At 37.8% G+C, this 26,997-nt stretch overlaps 1 long non-coding RNA gene across 3 annotated transcripts in view; it reads left to right on the forward strand.

Annotated features, from left to right (window-relative positions):
• The window catches only part of LOC137218870 (uncharacterized), a 242,407-nt gene that overhangs the window by 51,180 nt on the left and 164,230 nt on the right, over positions 1–26,997 (forward strand). For 2 of the 3 annotated variants that reach the window (XR_010940901.1, XR_010940900.1), the window contains exons 3-4: positions 6,611–6,690; positions 7,296–7,417. This is a non-coding gene — a long non-coding RNA (uncharacterized lncRNA). The remainder of the gene's footprint in view (positions 1–6,610; positions 6,691–7,295; positions 7,418–26,997) is intronic. The other variant, XR_010940902.1, reaches the window with a different exon arrangement.

The following is a 26,997-nucleotide window of genomic DNA, read 5'->3' on the forward strand; positions in this document are numbered from 1 at the left end:
TGGCATGGGCTAATACATACTACCAAATGTAAAATAGATAGCTAGTGGGAAGCAGCCACATAGCACAGGGAGATCAGCTTGGTGCTTTGTGACCACCTAGAGGGGTGGGATAGGGAGGGTGGGAGGGAGACAGAAGAGGGAGGAGATGTAGGGATACATGTATATGTATAGCTGATTCACTTTGTTATACAGCAGAAACTAACACACCATTATAGAGCAATTATACTCCAATAAAGATGATTTTTTAAAAAAATTCTTTGACGTAAATTGTACCAATGCTTTCTTAGGTCAGTCTCCCAAGGGATTAGAAATAAAAACAAAAATAAACAAATGGGACCTAATCAAACTTACAAGCTTGTGCACAGCAAAGGAAACCATCAACAAAACAAAAAGACAACCTACAGAATGGGAGAAAAATATTTGCAAACAATGCAACCAACAAGGGCTTAATTTCCAAAATATACAAACATCTCATACCACTCAACAACAAAAAAACAAACAACCCAATTGAAAAATGGGCAGAAGACCTAAATAGACATTTCTCCAAAGAAGAAACACTGATGGCCAATAGGCACATGAAAAGATGCTCCACATCACTAATTATTAGAGAAATGCAAATTGAAACTGCAATGAGGTATCACCTCACACCAGTCAGAATGGCCATCATTAAAAAATCTACAAATAACAAATGCTGGAGAGGGTGTGGAGAAAATGGAACCCTCCTACACTGTTGGTTGGAATGTAAGTTGTTGCAGTCACTGTGGAAAACAGTATGGAGGTTCCTCAGAAAATGAAAAATAGAATTACCGTGTGATCTAGCAATCCTACTCCTGGGCATATATCCAGACAAAACTATAATTCAAAAAGATACATGCACCCCTATGTTCATAGCAGCACTATTCACAATAGCCAAAACATGGAAACAACCTAAATGCCCATTAACAGATGAATGGATAAAGAAGATGTGGTACATATATACTATGGAATACTACTCAGCCATAAAAGTATGAAATAATGCCATTTGCAGCAACATGGATGAAACTAGAGATTATCATACTAAGTGAAGTAAGTCAGAAGAAGAAAGGCAAATACCATATGATATCACTTATATGTGGAATCTAAAATATGACACAAATGAACCTATCTATGAATCAGAAACAGAATCATGGACATAGAGAACAGACTGGTTGTTGCCAAGGGAGAGGGGGTTCAGGGAAAGATAGAATGGGAGGTTGGGGTTAGCAGATATAAGCTTTTATGTACAGAATGGATAAACAACAAGGTCCTACTGTATAGCAGAGAACTATGTTCAGTATCCTATGATAAACCATAATGAAGAAGAATAAATAAAAATGTGTATATATGTATAACTGAATCACTGGTGTACAGCAGAAATTAATACAACATTGTAAATCAACTATACTTCAATAAAAAACTGATTAAAAAAATAAAAGCTCTGTGGGGCAGGAGTCATATTAGTCTCAAAAAAAAAAGTGTCTAATAGTAGTTATTTTTGCTTATTTCACATATAGTCCAAACTATATGTGATACTTGATGTGTACTGGAATTAAATTTGTGTTTTCATTTTAAAAGCATATCTTTTTCTGTCTTTCCTATCCAGAATATGGCTTCATGATTCAGCTAAACCATTCTCCAAATTCTCCTTTGTACTATTTTTCCTACCGTTTCCTTTATGAAAAAGAGTTTTTCTCCCTTTACTATTCTTAATTCATGAAGAGCTGATTCCCTCTTGCTTTGCATGTTATTTTGAAGGAGGGTTTGAACAAAGTTAACAATGTTTGGTTTAATTTCTCTAAACTGAGACTAAGCTGTCTTAAAGTAGTAACTTCTATTATGAAATTGATCCTTTTCTTTTCCCCTGTACCCTAAACCAAATACCTTTTTAGTTGTGCATTATGAGCAAGGTTGTTCAACCTTCTTTGTATTCACACTATTCTTTCTCCAAACAGTCCATTTCAGTCACTCAAATAGATGGTTTAAATCTATGGATTTGAATCACCCCCAGTTAGATTGATCCTTTTAGTCATTGTCAGCTCCCTTTTATATAACATGTTTTTTCTATATAGTGAACATTGCCCAAACAAGACAGAGCATTTAAAAAATTGATAAATTGAACTTCATCAAAATGAAAATTGTTTGCTCATTGAAAGACATCATTAGGAAGATGAAAAGACAAAATGACATGTATCTGACAAAAGATTTGTATTCAGAATATATAAAGAGCTCTTACATCTGAACAATAAGACAATCCAATTAAAAAATGGGCAAAATATTTGATGAGATACTTCACCAAAAGATATACAAATGGCATCACTAGTCATCAGAATAATGCAAAGTAAAGTCACAATGAGATGCTACCACATAAAATGAAAATAACCAGTAATACTAAGTGTTAGGAGGTGGAACAGCTTGAGCTCTCATACGTTGCTGCTGGAAATACAAAATGGTATAGCTGTTTTGGAAAACAGTCTGGCAATTTCTTACAAAATTAAACATATAAAGCTGAGAAATTCCATTCCTAGTTATTTATCCAAGAGAAAGAGAAATGTATTCAAATGCTCCTAGTCACTTTATTCATAATAGCAAAAAAGAAAAGAAAACAACCCAAATGTCCTTTAGCTGCTGAATAAACAAATTGTGCTATATCCATACAATGGAATCCTACTCAGTAAAAGAAAGGAAAGAACTACAGATACATACAATAACATGGAACTGTCTTGAAAACATCACATAAGGTGAAAGAAGCCAGTCACAAAAAAAACTTCATACTATACGATCTCATTTATATGCAATTTTTAGAAAAGGCAAAACTATAGCAACAGAAAGCAGACCAGTGATCAGACTGCGGTGGGAAGGGGATTTATTTCAAAAGGGTATTAGGGAGTTTGGGGGAGATGGAGGTGTTCTATATCTTGAGTGTGGTGGTGGGTACACATATTTATACATTTACCAAACTTCATTGAATTGTACTCTTAAAAATTAGTTGATTTCATCCATGTAAGTTATGCTTCAATAAAGCTGTTCAAAAGGAAATATTTATCATAAATAATTTGGAAACTACAGAAATCTATAAAAAACAAATGAAAAATGCATTTCTCATTATGTAATATAACTACAATTAATATTTTTAGTAAACTTTTACTTGAATAATTGAATACTGCAGAAAATGCAAAATCACAGTTGTACAACTCAATGAATTTTCACAAAGTGAATATACCCATGTAACTATGACTGAGCTAATGAAACAGAACATTAGTTAGCACTCCAGAAGAATGTCTCCTGCTCTCTTCTAAGTAGTAATCCCTCTAGTCAATAAGACCAGAGATTAGTTTTGTCTATTTTTGAAATTTATGTATACGGAATTATTTACATTATGTCTAGTTCCTTTAGCTCAAAAATATCTTTGCAAGATTCATCCGTGTTGCATGTAGCTGTGGTTCATTCATTGCTATTGTTTTATAGTTTTCCATTGTATGAATATACCAGAATGTATTTATCCATTATATTGTATATTATTGTTGAATTATTTCCAGAATTGGGTTATTAAGAATAGGGTTGCTATTAACATTCTAGTATGTATCATTTGATGAACAGAATGTATACCTGTTAGATATATACCTAAGAATGGGATTGGTGGCACTTTAGAATATGCATATGGGCAAATTTAGAAGATCTTTTTTTTTTTTTTTTTTTCTTGCGGTACGCGGGCCTTTCACCGCTGCGGCTCCCCACCGCCGCGGAGCACAGGCTCCAGACGCACAGGCACAGCAGCCATGGCTCACGGGCCCAGCCGCTCCGCAGCACGTGGGATCCTCCCAGACCGGGGCACGAACCCGTGTCCCCCGAATCGGCAGGCAGACTCCCAACCACCAGGGAAGCCCTAGAAGATCTTTTAAAATAGTTTACTAATTGACTATACCAATTATACTCTCACCAGCAGTGTATGAGCATTTCAGTTGATCCACATACTGTTTTGATGTATTTTTTGCAGAATTATAGAGCAATATCTCCAACTTTATTTTAAAAGTTTTATAACTTTTAATAAATTTGTCTCATATGGTATACAGAGATTTGAATACTAATCTTTGAATTTCTTTTTACTTAGTATTATAACATGACTATATTATTAAATATTTTCCAGAAATATGATTGTTAAAGCTGCATAATATTTTATCCTAAGGTTTTTACCATCCCCTGTAGCTATTCTCCAAGCTTCAGTTTCCTCAGCTCTACACCTGTAATAGTCATATCCATGTCATAGGATTTTTAAAAAAATAATTAATTAATTTTAATTTTTGGCTGCATTGGGTCTTCGTTGCTGCATGTGGGCTTTCTCTAGTTGCAGTGAGCGGGGCTGCCCTTCATTTTGGTGCACGGGCTTCTCATTATGGTGGCTTCTCTTGTTGCAGAGCATGGGTTCTAGGTGAGCGGGCTTCAGTAGTTGTGGCACGCGAGCTCAGTAGTTGTGGCTCATGGCCTCTAGAGTGCAGGCTCTGTGGTTGTGGTGCACGGGCTTAGTTGCTCCATGGCATGTGGGATCTTCCCGGACCAGGACTCGAACCGTGTACCCTGCATTGGCAGGCATATTCCTAACCACTGAACCACCAGGGGAGCCCCTGTCATAGGATTTTTGTAACTGTGAAAAGTAATAATCTAAATAGTGCTTTACATAATATCTGGCATGTAATAGATGGTCGACTAAATAGTTCCTTCCCCCTTCCATTACTGTATTCATCTTTCCTAATGGAGGAGAATAATTAAAATACAGTAAGTAGATCTTTTTAAATTTCTTTCATTAGAGTTTTATAGTTAGATTTATACTAAAGTATATCATTTTTGGCGGTGTTGTAAATTTATTGTGTTTTAATTTCAAATTTCAATTGTTTGTTGATGGCATGTTGGAGAGCAGTTGGTTTTTGTGTATTAAGCTTATATCCTGCAACCTTGCTATAACCACCACTTATTAGTTCCAGGAGGCTTTTCTTGTTATTGTTGATCCCTTGTAATTTTTTACATAGACAGTCATGTCATCCATGAACAAAAACAATTTTATTTATTTTTTCCCAATCTGTACATCTTTTATTCCCTCTTCTTGCCTTATTGTACTGGCTGGGCCTTCAAGAATGATGTTGATAGGAATAGTGAGAGGGACATACTTGTCTTTGTTCCAGTCCTAGAGGGGGAAACAGCTGTTTTCTCACCATTAAATGTGATGTTAGCTATAGATTTTTTACAGATGTTCTTCATCAAGTTGAGGAAATTCCCCTTTGTTCCTACTGTGCTGAGAGTTTTTATAATGAATTGGTGTTGGATTATGTCAAATACTTTTTTTTTTGCATCGATTGATATGATCATATGAGTTTTCTTTCTTCCATAGCCTGTTGATGTGATGGATTACATGAATTGATTTTCAAATGTTGAACCAACCTTTGTGTACCTGGAAGGAATTTCACTTGACTATGGTTTATATTTTTTTTAATTTATGGTTGGATTAAATTTGCTAGTATTTGTTGAGGATTTTTCCATCTGTGAAAGATATTGGTCTAAAATTTTCCTTTCTTGTAATGTCCTTATTTGATTTAGTATTAGGGAAGTGCTGGATTCATAGAATGAGCTAGGAAATATTCCATTTGATTCTGTTTTTTGGAAGAGATTGAAGAGAATTGGTATTATTTTTTCATTAAATGTTTGGTAGATTCACCAGTGAAACCATCTGGCCCTGGTAATTTCATTTTTGGAAGGGTTAATTACTCATTCAGTTTCTTTAAATAGGTATAGCATAGATAGGTCTATTCAGATTAATTCTTCTCATTTGAGTTTTGATAGTTTGTGTCCATTTCATCTAAGTTATCAAATTTGTGGGCATAGAGTTGTTCATGGTACTCCATTATCCTTCTAATGTCCATTGCATGCCCCCTTTCATTTCTGATATTAGTAATTTGTGTTCTCTTTTTATCTTGGTTAGTATGGCTACAGGCTTATAAATTTCATTGACCTTTTCAAAGAAACAACTTTTGGTTTATTTTTTAAAATTTTTGCTATTGTTTTCCTGTTTTAAATTTAATTGCTTTCTGCTCTAATTTTTATTATTTCTTTTACTGTGCTTGCTTTGGGATTAAGTTTATCTCCTTTCTCTAGTTTCCTAACATTGAAGCTTAGATTACTTATTTAGATATTTTTTCTAATATATGAATTTTAATGCTATAAATTTCCTTCTAGGTGCTGCTTTTGCTGCATTCCATAATTTTTTATAAATTATATTTTTATTTTTATTTAGTTAGACATATATTTAAATTTCTCTTGAGATTTATTTTCTGATCTATGTGTTATTTGGTAGGGTGTTATTTAATCTTCAAAAACTTTGAGATTTTCTGGCTATTTTTCTGTTATTAATTTGTAGTTTAATTCCATTGTGGTCTGAGAACATGACTTCTACTCTTAAATTTGTTAAGATATACTTTATAATCAAGAATATAGTTTATACTGGTGAATGTTCCATGTGAGCTTGAAAAGAATGTATATTCTGTTGTTGTTGAATGAGGGATTGTATAAATGTCAATTAGATCAAATATATTAATGGTGCTTTTAGGCCAAGTATATCCTTACTGATTTTCTGCCTGCTTGACCTAATTGATGAAAGAAGGTGTGTTGAAGTCTCCAACTATAATGGTGGGTTTGTCTATTTCTCCTTGCCATTCTATCAGTTTTTGCCTCATGTGTTAGTGCTCCGTTGTTAGATGCATACAAGTTAAGTATTATTATATCTCCTTGGAAAATTGACCCCTTAATTATTATGTAATGTTCCTCCTTATTCATGATAATTTTCTTGTCTAAAGTCTGTTTTTTTTGTTTTTTTTGCGGTGCACGGGCCTCTCACTGTTGTGGCCTCTCCCGTGGCGGAGCACAGGCTCCGGACGCGCAGGCTCAGCAGCCATGGCTCACGGGCCCAGCCGCTCCGCGGCATGTGGGATCTTCCCGGACCAGGGCACGAACCCACGTCCCCTGCATCAGCAGGCGGACTCTCAACCACTGCGCCACCAGGGAAGCCCTCTTTTTCTTTTTTAATTGGAGTATAATCGCTTTACAATGTTGTGTTAGTTTCTGCTGTACAATAAAGTGAATCAGCTGTATGTATACATATATCCCCTCCCTCTTTGACCTCCCTCTCACCCCCCCATCCCATCCATCTAGGTCATCACAGAGCATAATATTTATGTTTTAAACTTTTTTCTATTTATTAAACTTGTTCTATGTTTCTTTCCTTTTTCCCAAAGAAACATGTGTTTTGGGAAGAGGAAGAATGAAAACGTGGGAGATGAGGAACGTTTGATTTCTGGGTGGCCATGTGATCACCTATGTAATGGAATAGCAGCTATGCTGTGGCCAGTTACTAAAGGTAAAAGTTAACAGTGGAATTTAGAGATGGATCCAACTTCTGGGAAGTGCAAATTAACAAGAAAAAAAGTGAAATATATAATCCCTTGGTTATTGTTATCTGTAATTGCTAAAAGGAAATAAAATGCTTGGTTGGATCTTGATGGTGTACCAGTCTCAGATTTGAGCTGATTTGAGCTTCCACTGCTAGCTTCAAAGCTGCCCATGAAAAGAAAAATTATGCCAGGCAATAAAAATAACCTCTAAGGCTTCTGGTCACCAAGAAGGTAGTTAACATGGGAAGAGGACAAAACCAAGAAACTCCTGAAACCAGGGGGTATAGTGTGAAGGAGTTTCATTTTATAGCTGTTATCATCAGCTTTCTGAAGAACTTTTACTAAAATGAATTGTGAGAGTAACTAATTTAGGGGCCTTGTCTTTGGTTTTGAATGCTGCAGGGCAGAACGGTGTGTTTGGGTTGATACAGGACCCACAACTCACTACTGAACAATCACAGATGGCTGTACATAATCCAGATACACAGGAGGCTATTCCCGAAGGAAGAGCTAGTCTGGTGAACTGGATAAAAGCCACTATAAGGTCTGTTTACACTGAGAAGCGGGACTGCCCAATTTCTGCTATAAATGTGGGACTGGTTTTATGATAATCAGGATATTCACCCACTGAATATGCCTGTTACCCAGGTTATGGTTAATGCTGTGATTAAGGGGGTCCCTTTTGCATGGGCACCCCATGTTACTTTACTGCTGCAAAATCAAGCAACAGTCTCGGAAGCCTTATAGAATTTGCTATCTCAGCTTCCCCTTATGGGTCTCACAGATACTGATAAAAACGTTAGGTTAATTAACAAGAGACTGCAGGAAGACAGAGAGGGGAGAGTCAAGAGACTCCTCCCAAGAAGGTGAAAATTTTTAAACATTAAGAAATGAGGTGAGTAAAGCAAATATTGAAAAGAGTGAAACAAAGAGGAAAAAAAGGGAGAGAATCATAGGACTCACCTGAGCAGCATGGAAATCTTTAGATGATTATTAAGAATGGGTTGAGTAAAATGGACATTGATGATGTTAAAAGATAAACTGAGTCATATTTAAAATGTTGAGAGTTTATATGAGCAAAAATCTATTTGAATCAGGCAACACCAAACCAGAAATAGTTAGGAGCACTCCATGGACAGGAGCTAGGGGAAAGTTGTAGAAGCAAAGCAAGGAAAGGACTTGACTGGCCATAGCTTAAGTGGTTGCCTTCTTTGGGAAAGCCTAGTTGGCTGTTTGTGATTGGTTGTCCTCAAGTTTTGACTTCTTAACCTTGAGGCATTTAGGGGCTTAGGTTTTTGTTTGCTTACATAGGCTGTTAAGGCATTAGGACTACCTCAGTCTAATGGCCTTTTTGCTTAATTAGATTAAAAATGGGATTTTAAACAAAGGTCTTAATATAACACTGTTAAAGTTGGGTGGGGCAAAGGGACCCTTGGCTGAACTCCCAATGTTAAAGGCCCCAAACAATCCCTCAATCATCCATAGTTTGGAGAAATTAAAGCCAAAAGGCAAAGAATATAGTGAGAAGCCTGACCTGCAAACACTTAGGGCCGGAGACTGACAACTTAATCAGGATAAAGATTGACAGAAGGGCCTAGGACCCTTGGTTTGACCCCCTGCTGGGGAGCCAAAGCCTTTTGCACATGAGTAGATAAAACCATGATGGGATGGAGAAGTTCCTGGGACACCTTGATATCAGAGCTCCACACACTGTGGTGCCAAAACCCATTGGTGAAGCCATCATTAGAACTAAAATTAGATTGAGGGAACATATGTAATATGTAAGGGTTGAAAGAATTATGAAAGTTGAATGGTTTTTTTGTTTTTTGTTTTTTTTTAAAGAAGATGTTGGGGGTAGGAGTTTATTTATTTATTTATTTTTGCTGTGTTGGGTCTTTGTTTCTGTGAGAGGGCTTTCTCTAGTTGTGGCAAGTGGGGGCCACTCTTCATCGCGGTGCGCGGGCCTCTCACTATCGCTGCCTCTCCTGTTGCAGAGCACAGGCTCCAGACGCGCAGTCTCAGTAGTTGTGGCTCACGGGCCTAGTTGCTCCGCGGCATGTGGGATCCTCCCAGACCAGGGCTTGAACCCGTGTCCCCTGCATTAGCAGGCAGATTCTCAACCACTGCGCCACCAGGGAAGCCCCTGAAAGTTGAATGTTTAAACATACTTTATGTAGAGAAGTTGTGTCTCCTTTATCTGAGTGTTGTATGGGAATGGATATGTCTAGCTAGGGAACACTTCTCCTACCTAGTATTGTAAAACCAAAATCTGTTGATGAAGTCCTAATGGAAGCTACAGTTAGGAATGTAAATGTTGATGGAATCAAGGTAAAAGTTTGTGGACGAATTGGTATCTTTGAACAGGCTTTATGTGAAGTGGTTATGTCTCTTTTCCTTGATCGTACTGTGGGGCTGGACATTGTATCTCATGGGAGAATGTTTCCCTTATCTAGCATTGTAAAACAGTTGGCATGTAAATCTGCCCTTGAAGCAATGTTAATTGGACATTCTAAATAGGTATCATTAAGATTGCCTGAGCCTACCGAGTGTAGACTAGAAGCTGGAATGCTGGTAGAGACACATTCTCTGTGTGATAGTCCTATGTGGAGCACATAAACAGGGGCTTATGGCAAAAGCCTGTGAATACCTCCCCTCAATGACTACTGGGATTTTGAACCAGAGAATTTCCATTTAAGGAACAATTACTAGCTTGATATTAATTGGAACTGCCACTAAACCTGAAATACCCACGATGTCTCAGGTGATGTTGCAGAAATACTCTAACGGGGATGATGGTGCCCAGAAGATTTCCATAGTAAAATGGAAAAGGTTTATACAGGATCATACTACCCAGGGAATGCAAGGAGGAGATATTCTCAAACAAGGAGCCTCTTTTCCCCTAGGACTGACTCTGGAACTGTGTGAGGAGCTGCTGGTTTCTGTCATCACTTGGGCAGTGTCTTATAAATAGCGCTTGAATGAACAACAAAAAGCTTCTTGGTTTGTGAATGGCAGTTCCAAAGTGAATAGACAACATTCTATTTGGAAGGCTGCCACTCTGATTGAAGAAGGTAAAAACAAATCAGTTTGGTGGACTGAATTGCATGCTGTTTTCCTAGCACTGATGGAAGAATTGAACAGTGGTAAAAGCCCCGATGTTTGGGTTTTTACTGACTTATGGGCAACGGCCAGTGACCTGGCCATATGATCAGACAGAAGGGCAATGGAAACCTGGCCTATTAAAAGGATGCCCATATGAGTCACATCCCAATGAAAATCACTGTGGGAATTTGAGGGGTGCATTAAAGTTGTACATGTTGATGCCCATCAGAACTTCCTTCCAGGTTTAAAAGGTGATTGGAGTCAACAAGCACATATTCCCATGGGGTTGCTTACGACAGCCACCTGGGTCCAAGAAATCAGTGGACTTGGAAGTACTGTAGCAATGCAGAGATGGACTGAATTTGGACATACTTCTCTTGTACTGTCTGAAGCACAGAATGCCAGTAAGAACTCTTCTGTCTGCCAGCAAAAGAGACAGAGACTGCAGATGGCTATGTGACTATGTAGGAAGGCCTTGAACATAGCTGGCCAGTCAGAGTGACACTGGTAGCTTGGGGTGCTACAAATGGTTCTTGACAAGAATAGATACTGACTCAGGATTGAGCTTTGCTTTTCGGGTAGTAGATGCAAATGCTTAGAGTGCTATAGAAAAACCGGGATGGAAGATATTGCATTAATTTGAACTCTGAGTCGTATTTCTTCAGGTCAAGGGACACACTTTATAGCTTATAATATCCAACAATGAGCAGAGAGATATCCACCTCAGAATAATAGTTTGCTAGAGAATTGGGATGAGCAATTAAATCATTGGTGGTCTGAAATGGGGCGGGGGGGAGATACAGGCATGAAGAGTTGATTTACACACCTTCATGAGTGTGTGCTTACACTCAAGAGGAGTGGGGCTAAAGCAGCAGTCCCCAGCCTTTTTGGCACCAGGGACCGGTTTTGTGGAAGACAGTTTTTCCACGGATGGGGGGTGGGGATGGTTCAGGTGGTAATGTGAGTGGTGGGGAGCGATGGGGAGAGGCAGATTAAGCTTCGCTCTCTGGCCCGCTGCTCACCTCCTGCTGTGTGGCCTGGTTCCTAACAGGCTGTGGACTGGTACCAGTCCATAGCCCCGAGATTTGGAGACCCCTGGGCTAAAGAAGTGTTCCCACTAGTTAGATTCTTCTGTTTTTCTGGTGGATCTGGGGAAGAAGCAGTGGAGGAGGATCCTGGTGTGACTATGCAGTTTTTGCCAAGGCAGGAGGACACTGGTATAATAGCTATACTTTTCTCTTCACCATGCCACTTCAATTTTGTTTTTTCCCTACTCAATGCAGTGGTCACAGGACCAGGGTTGCAACTACAAATGCTGGAAGCAGGGATAATTCTTAAGCGAGAAACTGTGGCTATATTTTTAAAACTTTATGTCAGAATTCCAAAGGGCCTGATGGGTGTGGGTGCTTTCACCCCATCTGGCAAAATTGGGGTTAACAGTGAATGAAGCTATATTGCCTGGTGGTAAAAATAGTCCACTAGTTCTGCACCTATGTAATCTTACCCTATGTAAATGGAAGTGGACTGAGATGGAGGTACTTGCTAGCCTAGTAGTACTGCCTGCAATCTAGACGAGCACAGTGGTCAAATATAATGCTCCTTCCAAAGGTGAAAAACATTTAATTGAAGGAATAGTAGCTGAGGGTAAATAAATGAATAAGTGAGTTATTTAATGAGGGAAATCCTATATTACATTAACACTTTAAAAGAGGTGTAGAGCAAGAGATGATATTGTCTTTTAGCTCAATTATACCAGATGCCTGAAAGAGTAAAGTCATTATGCTATATTGCTGAGACCATTCCTGCTTTTGGAAGCTGAACCTGACAAGATTGAATAGAAGCCGGAAAACCTGACTGGCCTTGCTCTGGGACTAATTATTAATGACTGAGTGGAATTCTAGTAATGTGCCATCATCTTTTGACTTTTATGATCCTTTTGCTATAAAAGGTCTATGACCAGAGACCAGGGGGTGGACTGTGACACAGTAAGAAATCTACATTTGGTTTCTGCCCCCTGTTCTTGACACAAAGCTTCTAAGACCCATGGGATTTCTGGAGTGATGGGTATCTTTTTGTGTACTAATGAGATGACTGGTAGCTGGGGGACCCTAAACAGCTTCAGGATGGGGGCTGGTTGCCAGAAAGACCAAGGCATGATTAGAGGGTTGGAACTTTCAGCCCCCCTCCATCCTCCAGAGAGGGGAGAGGAGCCAGATTGAGTTAATAATTGATCATGCCTATGTGATAAAGCCTCCATAACTCTGACTGAAAGTGTTTGGAGAGCTTCTGGGCTGGTGAAAACACCTTATTCTGGGAGAATGTCACATTTCAACCCCAAGGGGCAGAAGTTCCTGTACTCAAGACTCTTCCAGACCTCGCCTTTGTACCTTGTTATTTGGCTGTTTGTATCCTTTATCACATCCTTTGTTATATAATAAACTGGTAAATGTAGGAATCCTATGAGCCATTCTAACAAATTCTTGAACCTGAACATGGGGTCATGGGAATCCTTGATCTATAGCTAGTTGGTCAGAAGCATGTGAGGTCCAGACTTACGGTTGGCATCTGAAATGGGGGCATTCTTATGGAACTGAACCCTTAACTTAAGAGATCTGCCACTAACTTTAGATAGATAGTGTCAGAATTGAATTGAATTGTAAGACACCCTGCTGGTGTTGGACAATTGGACAGTGTGAGAAAAAATCCACACAACTGTGGGTTTTCAACTTCTCTCAATTTTTTTTTTTAACATCTTTATTGGAGTATAATTGCTTTACAATGGTCTGTTAGTTTCAGCTTCACAACAAAATGAATCAGTTATATATATACATATATTCCCATATCTCTTCCCGCTTGCGTCTCCCTCCCTCCCACCCTCCCTATCCCACCCCTCCAGGCGGTCACAAAGCACCGAGCTGATCTCCCTGTGCTATGCGGGTGCTTCCCACTAGCTATCTACCTTACGTTTGGTAGTGTATATATGTCCATGCCTCTTTATCGCTTTGTCACCGTTTACCCTTCCCCCTCCCCATAGCCTCAAGTCCATTCTCTAGTAAGTCTGTGTCTTTATTCCTGTTTCACCCCTAGGTTTTTCATGACATTTTTTTTTTTTAAATTCCATATATATGTGTTAGCATACGGTATTTGTCTCTCTCTTTCTGACTTACTTCACTCTGTATGACAGACTCTAGGTCTATCCACCTCATTACAAATAGCTCAATTTTGTCTCTTTTTATGGCTGAGTAATATTCCATTGTATATATGTGCCACATCTTCTTTATCCATTCATCCGATGATGGACACTTAGGTTGTTTCCATCTCTGGGCTATTGTAAATAGAGCTGCAATGAACATTTTGGTACATGACTCTTTTTGAATTATGGTTTTCTCAGGGTATATGCCCAGTAGTGGGATTGCTGGGTCATATGGTAGTTCTATTTGTAGCTTTTTAAGGAACCTCCATACTGTTCTCCACAGTGGCTGTATCAATTTACATTCCCACCAACAGTGTAAGAGGGTTCCCTTTTCTCCACACCCTCTCCAGCATTTATTGTTTCTAGTTTTTTTGATGATCATCAACTTCTCTCAATTTTACAGTGGTGGTTTGCCCTGAGACCTCAATTCGTTGATAAGAAAATCCAAAAAGTTGTTGATTTTTAATTTGTTCAGATTTTTTCTTGTAAGAGTAGGAGTGACTTTCAAGCTCAGAGCTGAAACTAAAGTCCATACATAGTAATTATATCTATGGTTTCTTCTAAATTTTATGTTAGAACTTGCTTATTTAGGCCTAATGTGAATGACCATAGGTTTGCCTGGTTATATTAGTTGTAAATAAGTTAAAGCCTGTAACTTATTTTAGCACCCCTTTTCAATTTTAAACATTTCTCAGTTTGGTTGCAAATCATATTGTTCCATTTGTTGTAACACCCTTGGGAATAATTAGACTTCTCTGACAAAGGCCAGTTGTGTTTGGCTCCTGTACCCATCCAGCTTAGTTACTGGAAAACCATGTACTACTTTTTCCTTTCTTTCCTTCCTTAGTATCCCTCCTCTTTCAGCATTTGTGTTCATTTTTTTTTTTTTTTTCATAGAGACTCCTATTGAGGTAATAGAATATGTTCTACCCTGACAGTTAAGATCCTGTGTGGCCACATAGCTTAAATGTCAGTTCCAAGATTTGAGAATGCCCATCTTAACATGAATGTCTTAGACTGTTGGGGCTGCTATAACAGAATACCATAATCTGGGTGGTTTGTAAACAACAGAAATTTATTTCTTACATTTCTGGAGGCTGGGAAGTCTATCCAAGATCAAGTTGCCAGCATATTCAATATCTGGTCAGGGCCCACTTTCTGATTCATAGATGACTGTCTTCTCACTGTGTCCTCACTTGGTGGAAGAGCCAAGGGAGCTCTCTGGGGTCTCTTTTATAAGGATACTATACTATCCTTTTATAAGGATACTGTTCTCATGCCCTAATCACCCCCCAAAGCCCCACCTCCAAATACTATCACTTTGGGGACTAGGGTTCAACATATTTGGGGAGGGATATAAACATGCAGTCTGTAGCATTCCACCCCGATCCCCCAAAATTCGTGTTCTTCTAGCATGAAAAAATACAATTATATTCCAACAACCCCCAAAGTCTAACTCATTTTAGTGCACCTCTAAAATCTAAAACCCAAAGATTCTTCTAAATATCGTCTAAGTCAGATGTGGATGAGACTCAAGGTACAATACATCCTGAGATGTAAACCTGTAACATACTTTCAAAATACAATGGTGGGACAGGCATAGGTTAGACATTTCCATGCCAAAAAAAAGATGTGAAAGAAGAAAGGGGTAACCGGCTCCAAATAGTCCAGAGTGTAAGACAAACTCTCAGGGGTTGAGAATAATCCTCTGGCTCAGTGCTCCGCCCTCCAGGCCTCCATGTCCCACCTCCTAGACCCACTGTGAAGGAGGGTCAGAAAGAGGGTCCTACCCCCACAGCTTTTCCAGGCAGCACTTATCCATCCTGTCCTTGATGATCTCTGAATCACTTTCAGGGTCATTCTTCCCTTGTCTTGTCTTTAAAGAATAGTTCATGTTCACAGCAAAATAGCTCCGTGGTCCTGTCCTATAAAATCTAAGTCCAATGCCTTCCTTTATTCCTTCCTGTCTCCTTCCCCTTTAGTTCATACTGGCAGTTTTCTAGCCGGATGACTTATTAAGTTTGTGTTTCACACCAATACTAATTGCCTTATTAAAATAGCTATGGTCACTTGGCCACATGCCTAGTGTTGTCCCCCCAACACGATCTCTCATTTCTTGCAATATAAATAGGCTGATTTCTTTTCTTCTACTAACTTTGGATTTTCTTTGTTCTTCTTTCTCTTGTTGTTTTAGGTGTACAGTTAGATTGTTTATTTGAGATTGTTCTTGTTTCTTGTGGTGAGATTGAATTGCTATAAACTTTCCTCTTAGAACTGCTTTTGCTGCATCCCATAGGTTTTGGGTCATTGTGTTTTCATTGTCATTTGTTACTATGTATTTTTTAATTTCTTCTTTGATTTCTTCAGTGACCTCTTTGTTATTTAGTAGCGCACTGTTTAGCCTCCATGTATTTGTGTTTTTTACAGTTTTTTTTCCTGTAATTGATTTCCAGTCTCATAGCGTTGTGGTCAGAAAAGATGCTCGATACAATTTCAGTTTTCTTAAATTTTCCAAGACTTGATTTGTGACCCAAGATGTGATCTGTCCTGGAGAATGTTCCATGTGCACTTGAGAAGAAAGTGTATTCTGCCACTTTCAGATGGAATGTTCTATAAATGTCAATTAAAGCTATCTGTTCTATTGTGTCATTTAAAGCTTGTGTTTCCTTATTTATTTTCTGTTTAGATGATCTGTTCATTGTTGTAAGTGGGGTGTTAAAGTCCCCTACTATTATTGTGTTACTGTCGATTTCCCCTTTAATGGTTGTTAGCATTTGCCTTATGTATTGAGGTGCTCCTATGTTGGCTGCATAAACATTTATAATTGTTATATCTTCTTGGATTGATCCCTTGATCATTATGTAATGTCCTTCCTTATCTCTTGTAACAGTCTTTATTTTAAAGTCTATTTTATCTGATACAAGTATTGCTACTCCAGCTTTCTTTTGATTTTCATTTGCATGGAATATCTTTTCTCCATCTCTTCACTTTCAGTCTGTATGTATCCCTAGATCTGAAGTGGGTCTCTTGTAGACAGCATATATATGGGTATTGTTTTTGTATCCATTCAGCCAGCCTGTGTCTTTTGGTTGGGCCATTTAATCCATTTACATTCAAAGTTATTATCGATATGTATGTTCCTATTACCATTTTCTTAATTGTTTTGGGTTTGTTTTTGTGACTGTTTTTCTTCTCTTGTCTTTCCCGCCTAGAGAAATTTCTTTAGCATTTGTTGTAAAGCTGGTATGGTGGTGCTGAATTCTCTTAGCTTTTGCTTGTCTGAAAAGCTTTTGATTTCTCCATCGAATCTGAATGAGATCCTGGATGGGTAGAGTAATCTTGGTTGTAGGTTTTTCTGTTTCATAACTTTAAGTATATCCTGACACTCCCTTCTGGCCTGCAGAGTTTCTGCTGAAAACTCAGCTGATAACCTTATGGGGATTCCTTTGTATGTTAATTTTTGTTTTTCCCTTGCTGCTTTTAATATTTTTTCTTTGAATTTAATTTTTGTTAGTTCGATTAATATGTGTCTTGATGTGTTTCTCCTAGGGTATATCCTGTATGGGTTTCTCTGTGCTCCCTGACTTGGGTGACTATTTACTTTCCCATGTTAGGGAAGTTTTCCACTATAATCTCTTCAAATATTTCCTCAGACCCTTTCTTTTTCTCTTCTTCTTCTGGGACCCCTGTAATTCGAATGTTGGTGTGTTTAGTGTTGTCCCAGGGGTCTCTGAGATTGTCTTTAATTCTTTTCATTCTTTTTTCTTTATTCGACTCCTCGGCAGTTATTTCCACCATTTTGTCTTCCAGCTCACTTATTCTTTCTTCTGCCTCAGTTATTCTGTTATTGATTCCTTCTAGTGTATTTTTCATTTTAGTTATTGTGTTGTTCATCTCTGTTTGTTTGTTCTTTAGTTCTTCTAGATCTTTATTAAGCATTTCTTATATTTTCTCAATCCGTGCCTCCATTCTATTTCCGAGATTCTGGATCATCTTTATTGTTATTACTCTGAATTCTTTTTCAGGTAGATTGCAGGTCAGAGCAGAAATAAATGAAATAGAAATGAAGAAAACAATAGCAAATATCAATAAACCTAAAAGCTGGTACTTTGAGATGATAAACAAAATTGTTAAACACTTAGCCAGACTCATCAAGAAAAAAAGGGAGAAGACACAAACCAATAAAATTAGAAATGAAAAAGGAGAAATCACAACTGACACAGCAGGAATACAAAGGATTATAAAAGACTACTACAAACAACTATATGCCAGTAAAATGGACAACCACAAAGAAATGGACAAATTCGTGGAAAGGTGCAGTTTTCCAAGACTTAATGAGAAAATATAAGCAGACCTATCACACGTAATGAAATTGGAACTATAATTAAAAATCTTCCAACAAACAAAAGACCAGAACCAGATGGCTTCACAGACAAATTCTATTACACATTCAGAGAAGAGCTAACAACCGATCCTTCTCAAACTCTTCCAAAAATTGCAGAGGGAGGAACACTCCCAAATTCATTCTACAAAGCCACCATCACTCTGATACCAAAACCAGACAAAGATACTACAAAAAAAGAAAATTATAGACCAATATCACTAATGAACCTAGATGCAAAAATCCCGAAGAAAATACTAGCAAACAGAATCCAACAACATATTAAAAGGATCATACACCATGATCAAGTGGGATTTATCCCAGGGATGAAAGGATTCTTCAGTATACACAAATCAATCAATGTGGTACATCATATTAACAAATTAAGGAATAAAAACCATATGATCATCTCAGTTGATGCAGAACAAGCTTTTGACAAAATTCAACACCCATTTATGATAAAAACTCTCCAGAAAATGGGCATTGAGGGAACCTATCTCAACATAATAAAGACAATATATGACAAACCCACAGCAAACATCATACTCAATGGTGAAAAACTGAAAGCATTTCCACTAAAATCAGGAACAAGAGAAGGATTTCTACTCTCACCCCTCTTATTCAACATAGTTTTGGAAGTTTTAGCCATGGCAATCAGAGGAGAAAAAGAAATAAATGTAATACAAGTTGGAAAAGAAGAAGTAAAACTGTCACTGTTTGCAGATGACATGATACTATACATAGAAAATCCTAAAGCTGCCACCAGAAAACTACTGGAACTAATCAGTGAATTTGGTAAAGTTGCAGGATACAAAATTAATGCACAGAAATCACTGGCATTCCTGTACACTAACAACTAAAAATCAGAAAGAGAAATTAAGGAAATAATCCCATTTACCATTGCAACAAAAAGAATAAAATACCTAGGAATAAACCTACCTAAGGAAGCGAAAGACTTGTACTCAGAAAGCTATAAAACACTGATGAAAGAAGTCAAAGATGACATAAACAGATGGAGAGATATAGCATATTTTTGGATTGGAAGAATCAATATTGTGAAGATGACTATACTACCCGAAGCAATCTACAGATACACTGCAATCCCTATCAAACTACCAATAGCAATCTTCACAGAATTAGAACAAAAATTTTTACAATTCCTATGGAAACACAAAAGACCCCTAATAACCAAAGCAATCTTGAGAAAGAAAAACAGAGCTGGAGGAATCAGGCTCCTGGACTTTAGACTATACTACAAAGCTACAGTCAGGAAGACAGTATGGTACTGGCACAAGAACAGAAATATAGATCAATGGTACAGGATAGAAAGCCCAGCGATAAACCCATGCACATATGGTCACCTAATTTACAACAAAGGAGGCAAGAACATACAATGGGGAAGAGAGAGCCTCTTCAATAAGTGGTGCTGGGAAAACTGGACAGCTACATGTAAAAGAATGAAATTAAAACACTCCCTAACACCATACAAAAAAATAAACTCCAAATGGATTAAAGACCTAAATGTAAGACTAGACACTATAAAACTCTTAGAGGAAAACATAGGAAAAACAATCTTTGACATAAACCACAGCAAGATCTTTTTTGACCCACCTCCTAGAGTAATGAAAATTAAAAATAAATAAATTGGACCTAATGAAACTTAAAAGTTTTTGCACAGCAAAGGAAACGATAAACAAGATGAAAAGACAACCCTCAGAATGGGAGAAAATATGTGCAATTGAAACAATGCACAAAGGGTTAATCTCCAAAATATACAAGCAGCTCATGGAGCCTAATATCAAAAAAACAAACAATCCAATTTAAAAATGGGCAGAAGACCTAAATGGACATTTCACCAAAGAAGACATATAGTTGACCAAGACGCACATGAAAAGATACTCAACATCACTAATTATTAGAGAAATGCAAATCAAAACTACAATGAGGTATCACCTCACACTGGTCAGAATGGCCATTATCAAAAAATCTACAAACAGTAAATGCTGAAGAGGGTGTGGAGAAAAGGGAACCCTCTTACACTGTGGTGGGAATGTAAGTTGATACAGCCACTGTGGAGAACAGTATGGAGGTTCCTTAAAAAACTAAAAATAGAACTACCATATGACCCAGCAATCCCACTATTGGGCATATACCCTGAGAAAACCATCATTCAAAAAGAGACATGTACCACAATGTTCAATGAAGCACTATTTAGAATAGCCAGGACATGGAACCAAGCTAGATATCCATTGACAGATGAATGGATAAAGAAGATGTGGCACATATATACAATGGAATATTACTCAGCCATAAAAAGAAATGAAATTTGAGTTATTTGTAGTGAGGTGGATGGCCCTAGAGTCTGTCACACAGAGTGAAGTAAGTCAGAAAGAGAAAAACAAATACCGTATTCTAACACATATATATATATGGAATCTAAAAAAAAAAAAATGGTACTGATGAACCTAGTGGCCAGGCAGGAATAAAGATGTAGACATGGAGAATGAACTTGAGGACACGGGTTGGGGGAGGGGGAAGCTGGGGTGAAGTGAGAGTAACATCGACTTATATACACTACCGAATGTAAAATAGGTAGTGAGAAGCAGCAGTATAGCTCAGGGACATCAGCTCGGTGCTTTGTGATGACCTTGAGGGGTAGGATAGGGAGGGTGGGAGGGAGGCTCAAAAGGGAGTGAATATGGAGATATATGTATGCATATGGCTCATTCACTTTGTTGTACAACAGAAACTAACACAATACTGTGAGGCAATTATACTCCAATAAAGATCTATTAAAAAAATTAATAGGCTGAGAATTTTCCAAATTTTTAATTTCTAGTTCCTTTTTGGTTAATAATTCCATCTTCAAATTATTTCTCTCTTCTCACATTTTCCTGTAAGCAGTCAGAAGGAGCAGAGCCACTTCTTTAGCACTGTGCCTAGAAATTTCTTCAACTAAATTTTATTGCTCATATGTTGTACCTTCCTCAAAACCCTAGAACCTGAACACAATTCAGCCAAGTTCTTTGCTACTTTATAACAAGGATCACCTTTTCTCCATTGTCCAATATCATGTTCCTCATTTCTGTCTGACCTCAGAATGACCTTTACTGTCCATATTTCTGTGAACATTCTGTTCATGGTGATTTAGGTATTCCCTAAGAAGTTTGAGGCTTTGTCTACAGTTCTTCTCTTTTATTTCTGAGTCTGCACAGTAATCACCAGTAAAGATCCATTCATGACGATGCAGGTTTTTTGTAGTATATACCTCAAATCTCATCCAGCCTCTGCCCATCACACAGTTCCAAAACCACCTCCACATTTTTAGGTATTTGCTAGAGTAGCACTCCCACTTTTTGGTACCAATTTCTGTGACAGTTATGGCCCTCTGTAACCACACAGCTTAACCATCAGGACCAAGATTTGAGAATTCCTGTCTTGACTTATCTATTTATTATAGGAAATTCTTAAGTAGGAAGATATGTCTTGTAAACTAGTAAGTAACTTCACTGTTTGGTTCAGGAAATTTCTAACTTCTTCAGGAAATTTGTTGTCTCACCTGAGCAAAGGGCTTGCTTATGCAACAAGAGGTTACTTAGGAAGACTTGCTTCAGAACTCCTGTCTCTGTGTCTATCAATCATAGACTCTTATTAATTAAATTGCCCAATCCTAATCAATTTCTCACCTTGAAAGACTTGCCTGTTTGAACCTAGACCTCAAAATCATGCATATCTATCTATCTATCTATCTATCTATCTTCTCTTCTGCCCTCCCCTTTCTAAGAGCTACTAAGACTCTTAAAGTTATTTTGTCCCTTGTTACAGTAGGTTTATTCAACTTAACTTTGCTTGATCTACAAGTTATTCTAATGGTCTTAGGCTCCTTGTAGTATGAGAATTTCTGAGGCAAGTATATTGATTAGACTCCACTGTAGTTTTTTTATAAATGTATTTTATTTATTTATTATTTTTGGCTGTGTTCGGTCTTTGTTGCTGCACACGGGCTTTTCTCTGGTTGCGGTGAGCGGGGGCTACTATCTGTTGTGATGCGCGGGCTTCTCATTGCAGTGGCTTCTCACTGCAGAGCACGGGCTCTAGGCACACGGGCTTCAGTAGTTGTGGCACGTGGGCTCAAGTAGTTGTGGCTCGCGGGCTCAGTAGTTGTGGCTCACAGGCTTAGTTGCTCCATGGCATGTGGAATCTTCCCGGACCAGGGCTCGAACTCGTCTCCTCTGCATTGGCAGGCAGATTCTTAACCATTGTGCCACCAGGGAAGCCCTAGACTCCACTGTAATCCTTAAAACTGGATTCTCTTGAAAAATCAGAATAGACAGGCAAAATTGGGAGCAGGGTTCATTGCCTGCTTCTATCTGGCCATTTCCTTATTCCACCAATTCCCATCATAACAAACCATTAATTCTGACACATTCCTATGATTTAAGAATATATTTATCTCAGCGCCACAGGTGAGGATCTTGGGACTGAGGCTAATTGACTTGCTCAAGGTCACTATGTGAACCAATAGCCTGGATGAGATACAGCCCAAGTCTCTTGACTGTCAGGCCCAGGCTCTGTGCACCAGATGTGCTCTGCCATCATTCTGCTCTGCCATCAATAAGGTACTGACCTCATTTCCTTCTTAGTTGGCAAAAGTCTACCCTATGTGCTAATGTCGTTTCTGTAGTTCATACCTGAATTACTTTTCTGCTTGGGCAACTTTGCAGTATTACAGTATTTTCAAAGTATGACAAACACACTGTAAAATAATATTTTTTAAAATTGCATAAGATATGGAGGTAGGAGAATTCTTAAAATATACTGTGTTTTACAATGTATAGCTTCGCAGTAATTGAAAAAAATTCAAATAGGTTTCAAAATTGAGATTTTCCTATAGGTAAGGTCTACATAGCTATCCATACACTGAAATCTTCAAAAGGAAAATGGGCAAACTAATGTTGCTTTGTAGCACCTACAATAGCTAATAAGTCACAAGTTATACTGTAAATACAGTGTCTATTTTGTAAACTCGCTTGATATAGGCAAAACATCCTTCAATTATAACTTTCTGCCATCTCCATTTTGGCAATGTGTCTCTAAAAATGTCATGAACTGAAATGGCTTGTCTTTCAATGAATTCCACTTTTTTTGTTTTATATCTCCTTTCTTCATTCATTAGAATCATATTTACCAAGAAGCTGCCTTCATGACTTATTTCTTTGTAAGCCAAGTCTAATCAAATAGACTGTTATTAAAGTTTACTGAGGGCTTGATCATTCCCACTCACCTCAGAAAGCATAAAGAGGTAATGAATCTCATTTTAAAGAAGTTTCAGAAGCTTTGTGGGGGGTTAGAAAGAGCTTTCAGAGAGCTGGAAGTGAGTTTATGCATCTAAAAAGAAGTTTCTAAGAATCCTGAGTAAACTGCTCCCAGCTAAAACAAGCACATGGTGGCCTCTTTACTTAGAACTTAATTAGGACATGATCCTTTAACTTTTTGCAGAATTCCTGGAGTCTCAAAAGCTTGACCCCTAGTATTTTAAAGGGGAGCAACAATTTTCCCCCAGTATCTTTGTTCAGCATTGTATGAAAAACTTTTGAAGTTTTTACTACTTATTTAGGGAAGATGGATAAAATTCTTGGACTGTATCTATGTGAGTCAGAGATAATCTCTGGATGAAAGGATTTGGATGGCAGCCATAGGAATAGGGAATAGGAAATAATTGGTCTTAAAAATAAATCCACAGGAAGGATAGCAATATTAGGCACAAAGTAAGAAAAAGTAAACAAAGCCAGGCACCTGTGTGCCTTGTAGGGATATAAAGATTATGAAGAAACAGTTCCTGCCTGGATCTAGCTCAATGGGGAATACATTCATATAAATAGGACATCATAATAACACCCAAGTGTGGAAACAGAATTCAGTAAGCTAAGGGGGACTTCTTAGAGAAAATAATGTCTGAGCATGTATTTTAATAACTTACCTTTGATATTTCAAATGTGTGTTAGTTTGCAAGGGCTGTCATAACAAAATACCACAGACTGGGTGGCTTAAATAATATAAATTAATTTTTGCACAGCTCTGGAGACTAGAAGTCCAAGATCAAGAGTGTCAGCAGGATTGGGTTTCCTCTGAAGCCTCTTTCCTTGACTTGCAGATGGCTGCCTACTTGCTGTGTCCTCACATCGTCTTTAGATTTCCTCTTCTTACAAAGACACTACTGAGATTGAATTAGGGTCCACCCATAGGATCTCGTTTAATCTCATTTAATCTCTTAATTACCTCTTTAAAGTCCCTATCTCAAAATACAGTTACATTCTGAAGTACTGAGGTTAGAGTGTCAACATGTGAATTTGGAGGGAACGCAACTCAATCTATAATAAAATATTACATATTTCCAAAAGGCAGCATAGGATTTTCCTTTTCATATTATTTATTTTTGTTTTCTCCTTCTTAATTGAGAAGCAGTTAAGAACATGAGCTCTGTAGCCAGCCCACTTGAATTCAGTCTTTGTTGCGCCACTTACTAGGTGTGTAACCGAAGAAAAGTTGATTGATTTCTCTGTATCTCGGCTTTCTTGCATGTGAAATGGAGATGTTAATAATTATCTCATTGTGTTGCTATGATGTTTAAATGAATGAATGCATGTAATGTACTTAGTAGTGTCTGGCACATAATAAACACTCAATAAGTGTAAAGTATAAAGGATAGTAATAATTTCTGGGTGTAAAATTGTACAATATGATACTTATATATACTAGTGCTCATAAATAATGAGTTGTATTCTTTGGAGCTGTATCTCATTTTTCATCAAATGTCATAATCAGAAAGAAAGACGTGTAAGTTTAAGGTGACTTATTCCAACTACAATTTCTGTCACTTACTATTCACAGACAGCATACATATCTGTCTGATCATCTGTGTTTCTAAAATAACTCCAGTCAGATTTCAGACACTCAATATTGTTAATAATAAAAACTCCATGTGTCTTTTTCACTTGTGAGGGTGATAATTTCATACTTTAGTTTGCTGTGCTAACTTCACCCTTAATCTAGTCTTTGGTATATTTCTGGGGCATGTGTTAGCCCCTTTTTTTCTTTATAATGACATTACCATCATTTTCTCTCTTGTGTACACAAACTCTAAATAATGAGCAAGTAGGAAAATATTTTTTGTAATAATGGTTACGATGTATTGTGTTTTCCTAAACAGCACCTTTCACCAATAACTGACTTTCTAATGGTCAAATCAAATTAACTGTTTTCAGGCATTAAGCAACTTATGCAAAGTGATGTCTCTGCAGCACTTTGTTCTTTTTATTAACACTTATGTAGCACTTGCTCTTTGCCTGGCCCTGCTCTAAGCACTTTTCATATATTAAATCATTTAGTCCTCACATCAGCTTTATAAAGGGGATGCTGTTATCCCCTTCATGGATGAGGAAACTGAGGTACAAAGAGATGGTTACTCACCCTTCACATAGTGAGTAAGTAGTGGAGCTGTCATCAAGCCTAGGTAGTCATGGTTGGATTTTCATTCTGGGCTTTCTTTCCTCTTCTGGCTTAAAGCATACTATTCATTTCCCATCTTTCTGGCCACTTCTTAATATCCCTTATTAGATCTTCCTCTTTAGATGGGATGGTTCTTGAATACTGGAGTTTCCTTATCTATAATCTAAATAGAAATGAATATCACATCTGTATCTCCAGAGCCACCTTTCCCCCAAGTTGAATACACATTTCCAACCACCTACTAGGCACCTCCAACTTGGATGCTGAGCGTACGCAACAGTGAACTTTCCATTGCCTCACTCTCCCCAAACTACTCTTCAGTTCTAGTATCTAAACCTAGTAGTGGACTCTGCAATCTCCATCATTTCACATGTACAATCTGGCACCAAGTTCTCCTGATTCTAGCCTCACGTGGCTCTCTACTCTTGCCCCTGAGGTCTAATCTTACTATCATTGCTCTAGTTTAGCATTTGTAGGCAGGTGTTAATTTTCTATTGTCTTATCACTCACTAATGATTTTCAGTTGCTAAAAGTTATTGTTTGAATATTGTGCAGTTAACTCCTACTAGCTTTCTTTGCAGTTTGAGATGTTTTAATCATTTCATTACAGTTATTTCCCTAATATCCCCAGGCTGAGCCAGGATTTTATTTCCTGAGCTAGCTTCCTGCCTCCTGTTTGCTAAGAAGGGGTCCAGTTCCTATTTCATCTTAGTAATGTTCTCCTACAGAAACAAATTACTTTAGAACCACGCCTTTTTCAGAGTTTTAAAAAATAGATGAATTTTTTTGTTTCCCCCCTTGCAGTTACCAGTGCACAAATAATATGCAAAGAGGTAAACATGTTTTAAGAAACACCTGGCATATTTTTCTTCTGGCTCCTTCCCTGATCTACAAAATCTCTTTAGGGATGATATTTATTACATTGTATATTATCTCTCACCTAGACTTTTGCAACAATCTTCAAATTTGTCTATCTCTCTGTTCACTCTAGTTTATCCTCTATATAATAATATTCTTAAAACTAGAAAAAAGGATATATTGGCCACTGGATAAAGTGAAAATTCTTTCAGAATGACTTGTAGGGTCTTTGACAAGTTAGTTGGATATGAACCTCTCCAGCGTCATCTCCCTTTCCAACCACGTCCTCTAAATTCAAGTCACAGCAACTTCTGGCCTCCATGACTTTGCACAAGCTTTTCTCCATTTCTCTAATGCCATTTGCTCTTTTCATATCTAAAAATCCGTACATTCCATCAAGAGCTGACCCTGACATGACTTCTGAATACTCTTACCCAGTTTCTCTAACCACCTACTGGTTGTGTTACCCACAACACCCCTGCTAGGGGTTAGGCTAGGACTCT

This window comes from Pseudorca crassidens, chromosome 2 (assembly GCF_039906515.1).
Source record: "Pseudorca crassidens isolate mPseCra1 chromosome 2, mPseCra1.hap1, whole genome shotgun sequence".
In the NCBI taxonomy this organism is placed as follows: domain Eukaryota; kingdom Metazoa; phylum Chordata; class Mammalia; order Artiodactyla; family Delphinidae; genus Pseudorca; species Pseudorca crassidens.